The sequence below is a fragment of the Frankliniella occidentalis genome, unplaced genomic scaffold (assembly GCF_000697945.3).
Source record: "Frankliniella occidentalis isolate FOCC.00 unplaced genomic scaffold, Focc_3.1 Scaffold53, whole genome shotgun sequence".
In the NCBI taxonomy this organism is placed as follows: domain Eukaryota; kingdom Metazoa; phylum Arthropoda; class Insecta; order Thysanoptera; family Thripidae; genus Frankliniella; species Frankliniella occidentalis.
This window is the reverse complement of record NW_026267183.1, coordinates 978,089-983,486: the sequence shown is the minus strand read 5'-3', so window position 1 is coordinate 983,486 and position 5,398 is coordinate 978,089. Positions and strand designations below refer to the sequence as shown.

Sequence of the window (5,398 nt, the reverse complement as noted above, 5' to 3'; positions counted from 1 at the left end):
CCGCCCCCTTTGCCCCTCCCAATTGACACTGCGATGCCAGCGCCCGGCCCCCCGGCCCGGCGGCCCCGGCCCGCCGCCGCCGCCGTCGTCGTGGACGTCCGTATCTCGCGGAGCAACGCACGGGCCGGGCCGGGCAGCTGTCGGGGTGGGGCAAGTGCTTCGCACACAGCGTCAGTAGGTCAGATAAGAGGGCTTTTCTTGGACGGGTTCGACTACTGTGGCCCGGGCTGGCCGGGGGCGAGGGGTGGGCGCGCGCGCATCTTGCAACAGACAGCCGGGGGGTCTCGGGTCAGGTTTAGGCCTAATCGCCACGCGAGCCCAACTCGAGCCGGATATGCGAGTCGAACCCAAACCTCCCGACTGTCACCGTCGTAACACTCCGCGGGTCCTCCGGGGGTCGATGATCGTCGCCTGCTTTCTGGGCATAGGCGTCCCTCGCCGTCGCCATGGTCGCCGCCCCCTGCCTCTGCGGCACGCGAGGCTCACCGTCAGAGACGGCAGCGGCCCGACGCAGCCCGACGCGGCCGCCGTCCAACCCGGCTGCGTGCTTGACGAGCCACTTGTATTTTACTTTACGACCTCCTGCCTGAGCGGAGCCGGTAGCCGCCGTGGAGCGGGGCGGTGGGGAGGTCTGGGCGACTGTTTGTCGCCTCATGATCCTCGCGCGTCTCCTCCCCCTGTCTCTCTCTCCCTCTCTGTATCTCTCCCTCTCTCTGCTCCTCCAGCTTCTGGACCGAGACTACTTTTTCATCATTGTCTCTCTCGCTCGCACCGGATGCCTGAGACGACACGTCGCGGGGCATGGCGGGGCGGTGCGGGACGGGGCGGGGCTGGAGGAGCGTCTGGCCGGGCGTTGCGCGGGGTGGGGCGTTGGCCGCGAACGCGCAGTCAGCGGCAGCACATTATGCCGGCGTCCTGCGTCAAGGATGAGAACGAGGGGCAGTTCACGGCGTGTGCGCGCTTAGTTGTGTATTTATCATTCCGGTTACTTCGGAAACTTGCAGTAAGTAAGCGCCCGGCTGATGTGGAGCATTGCCTCTCAACCCAGGATAGACCAAACCCGAGAGTACACGACGTAGCCCGCTGTGCCGTCAAACGAAGAGGAAAGCAAAAGTCCAGCAGAAGCAGCTCGCTTCTACGACCATCACGAACGGATGTGCCTTATTGTCCGCTGTTTGTAACATTTTGTCCTTTTTTCTGGTCCGCAGGTTAGTATCCGGTTCAGAAGCAGCACCGTCAGTCAGCCCATGTCATAGAGCCTACCACAAAAACAATGGTAAACCCGACGACGGCGACGAACGTGAGTCCAGTCGTAGGCATCCGGCCCAGCACTAGAGGTCCGTGACCTCCCGGCGCGATAGGCACCCCGCTCAGCGGGCGCGCGCGCCGGGCCTGCCGTCCCCCAGGCGCCCCCCACCTCGGGAGGGTTGAGCCCCCGGCGCGATAGGCACCCCGCCCAGCGGGCGCGCGCGCCGGGCCTGCCGCCCCTTCGTTCCGCAGGCGGCCCTGACTGTGAGCCGTGACCCCGCCCTCGGGCACCGAGGCTCCTGGCGGGCTTCACAGTTCACACAGGGGTGCTCCCTTACGTTTTACTTACTAACGGCAGAGGAGCAAGTAGGTAGGAGTGTTAGAATTGGTAGAATGTTGGCGCGCGCGCGCGCTCCACATCGTGCCACGTTATCAGTCTGCGCGGCCGACGGCCTCCGGGTCGCTCGGACGGTCTCCGCGCTGCTTTCGGGCCGCTCGTCCTTGCGGCTTGTAAAACGTGTGATCGTGATGGTGCTGCGGCTGCTGCGCGGACACGGGCGGAGGAGGCACGCGAGCGCGCTTACAGAGGCTTCTCACCCCGTAAATGATACGAACGTGTTTTTGTTATCCGGGAGGCCGCGCTCATCTAATCACCGCGCGGCCGAAAGCGATCCGTTTCGCGCACGACATTTACAATTCCAATTGAGGCGCTAGAATGTTGTGTGTGTGTGTGTTGCTTCGTGTTAATGACCCATCATGCCACCCAATGCTCTGCCGTGTACTATAGGACCTTTTGTAATGGGTCGCTATGACGAAGAGCACGAAGACAATGTCAATACCTGAGCCTTGCGCCTTTTATACCAAACATAAACTCTAATTCTTGTGAGGTTTTTTTCTCCAAGTAAACTGATGTAAATTCACTGCTGGCTGCTTTCGGCTTGAATAAAACGAAAACCTTCTTTGATGTACGAAAAAGTGGCGAAAAACGGGTTTTACTTTTATGTCGTTTTTTCTTTTTGTCAGAGTGCTCAAACAAACACGCCTGGTCCGAGATAAAACCGGTCGCGCTGGGTGGCATTCGAACGCCGCCGCTGTTGCTGCCGCTGCCGCTGATACCGTGGCAGGGGAGGGACGGGGAGAGAGGGGTGGGAGAGGGGGTGGGGGTGACGCCTCGGCAGGTGAGATAATGCGCTGGTCATTGTTCCTCTTGGTTCCTTTTCTTCTCCTAAAGCTCTTGTGTTCTTTCCACACGGTACGTTATCAGAGCGTTCGCTCTCCTCCTCCGCTCTCCCTCTCTGGCCCTTCCCCGCTCTCTCTCCCTCTCTTTCTTTTTCTCGTTCTCTCCCCGACGACGCGGTGCACGTGGTCTGCTCACGTGGCTAGCGTAACGCTCACCGCCTGTTCGTTCCCCCGCCCGGCCGCCGCTCCCCCGGCCCCCGGGGCCAGACCAGCACCGGCCGACCAACGGAAAGTTTTTATTTTCATGACGTCAAGTTTCCCTCCCTGCTGAAGCTCGGTCCAAGAAAATACGCGACACTGATACGGGCCATATACGCCTATTCATTGCCCCGCCGTATCCGGAGTCTATCGTCGGCGGATCCTAAATTCGATTGTCATTTTGATAGAAGAGAAACACAGATGAAAGGGGGAAGGTGACCGCTAGCAGCGCTCCAAACAGCAAAGTCGTTCTGGAAGCGGAGAGACTCTCCTCCTCTTCTTCTACTGTACCCTCTGCTCCTAGCAAGGATCCGAAAAAGAAAAGGATGAGACTTGTCGCGGACTTGTGCTGCTGTGACAGAAAGACATTCCAACTCAATAATATTCGCGCGACAAGGATCTGACGAAGTTTCCCTCTACGTCCGCTGAAAGTCGCTGTTCGCGTGGAGAAGTGCTCCACGCAGGGCGCCACGCTCGCGTGAAAATAATAATGATGATTGCCGATGCCGATGAAACCAGTTGGAGGCGGTGGGATCCGAATCGCGCGGGTAAGGCAGAGCCGGGACCGAGGGCCCGCCCGCGCCCGCCTGTCTGTCCCCCGTGCATGCGCTCTGCTAAGACCAGCCTGCCATAGTCTCTACTGTGGTCCGCTGCTCCCGCGGTCTCCGTCTGTCCGAGCCGTCCGCCCGCCCGTGCGTCCGGGCACTGTCCGCCCCGGTCCGCCCCTCACGGCTGCCGCAGCATCACGCCTACCCCATGTCCTCCCGGTCGTGCCGGCGCGGCGCCGCGCGGCGTGCCTCCATGGAGGTCGTGGCCTTCCGACTCGACGAGGCGAGACGTGACGTCGTGGCGTGGCGTGGCCGCCCTCGCCCGCTCGCTCCGCGTGCTCGCGGCGGTCCGGGGCCGGGGGCCGGGCGCCGGGCCTGATCCAGGACCTCTGACAACACGCGGGCCCCACCCGGCCCCGCCCAGCCCCGCCCGGCCCCGCGGGCTCGACCCGGCAAGGACCTGCGACCCGGCACCCGACCGGGTAAACACGCCGATAATGTCGGGTGATAACGCGGCGCCCTCCCACAGTCAGACACGTGCGCCACCACGGTGAGGCGAGGCGGGGCGGGAGGCAGCGAGGCAGGTGGCCGCCACCGTGGCGCCGCCGGGTAGCAGGCGCGGGCGCCGGCGCGCTCCCTGCTGGCGAAACGGAATGTAACGAAACAAAACAAGTGGTTCTATGTTGAGGCGGCAGCGCCGAACGACGTCAGTCCCGAAAATTTTTTATTTGCCCGCTGCCAGCGAGAGTGATAGAGGAAGTGAGAAAGAAAGGGGGAGGCAGAGGCGGAGGGAGTGAGACGGGAAGAGAGAGAGACGCCGCAGAGAGATGAGAGAGTGATTAGAAGGGGTATACAACGTGTGCGACGCGGTCGCGCCCTCACCTGATGAGCTCGTGATCACACAGTAGGCGGTGAGGGGGTTCCCACGTGGCGCCGTCCGCGGCCCGGCCAACGTCCCGTGGTGGCGGCTGCGGTGGATCGCTTAGGGAGCCGCCGGGCCGCGCCGCGCCGGGCAGCGCGAAGGAAAAGGGTCACCGCCCCGCCCGCGCGCGCCCGCCGCTGCCCTAGGCACCGCTAGGCGGACGCGTCTCGCCGAACAACAAAGCGGCGCGCAAGCATTTAGAATGGAAAGACGTCGTCGGCGAGGTGCGCGGGTGGGTGGAGGCGCGCGCGGGCGGGGGCCCAGCCGGACACGCGGCCCGTCAGTCCGCCCGTCTGACAGTCAGTCAGTCTGTCAGTCCGACCGTCCTCGCACACTGCTCGCGCGCCGCCGCCGCTACCGCCCCGCTGAGTCGCGCCGTTTTTTTAGGTCACGGCTGGCCTCAGCGGCGGGCAGCAGCAGGGCGGGGTGGGCAGGGCGGGCGCGCGGGGCAGGGCAGCGCGCTGCTGGCAGGCGCGGAGCCTCGCGCGATGCGCCCCCCCCCCCTCCCCTCCGCGGCTCCCCTCTCCGATAGAATCACGTGGCCGGCGTCGTGGACCTCGCGGTGAGCAAAGGGGGGGAGAGGAGGGGGCAAAGCCTTCATGCCGCGCCGCGCTGTGTTGTTTGTGGGCCGTTCGAGTCCGTATCACACTGTGTGGGCCTCGCGAGCCTCTAGCCGGGCGCCCCGCCCTGCCCCTCCTCTCTAACCCGGCCCGCTCCGCCTGACACGCCCGACACGGCCCGCATGCAAAATCTGCACGACGCCCCGCTACTCCCCCTCCACTCCCCGCTTCTCTCTTTATCTCTGTCTGTCTCTCTTTCTCTCGCTCTCTCTACCTCTTCCTCTCTCTCTATCGCTCACACCGGCACTACAGCACAGCAGCGCTGTTTATCCCTGCGAGCCGCACCCGCGCGGTCAGGTCAGCGGCGACGGCGGCGGTCGGACGCCGCGGACCACACGGACATGGAGGGATGGAGAGCCGGCGAGCCAATGGGCGGCCGCGCCGGCCGGCCTGGAACGCCGCCATTGGCCGGCCGGGGGAAGTCTCCGGTGCCATCTATGTGTAGGTGTGCGCGCACGTATGTGCACGTGTGTGTGTGTTGATGTCCATGTGCGTGAGTGTGCGAGTGTGTGTATGTGTGTGATATTTGATCCCGTGGCAGCAATGCCGTGTGCTGCGGCGGTGCGGGGCGAGGCGCGGCCGATAGTGAGCGGGCCGGGGACATGTCGAACTGGCTCGGGGCC

At 64.0% G+C, this 5,398-nt stretch overlaps 1 protein-coding gene across 1 annotated transcript in view; it reads right to left on the bottom strand.

Annotated features, from left to right (window-relative positions):
• The window catches only part of LOC113212741 (uncharacterized), a 15,298-nt gene that overhangs the window by 9,045 nt on the left and 855 nt on the right, over positions 1-5,398 (bottom strand). The gene's annotated exons all lie outside the window — the stretch shown is intronic.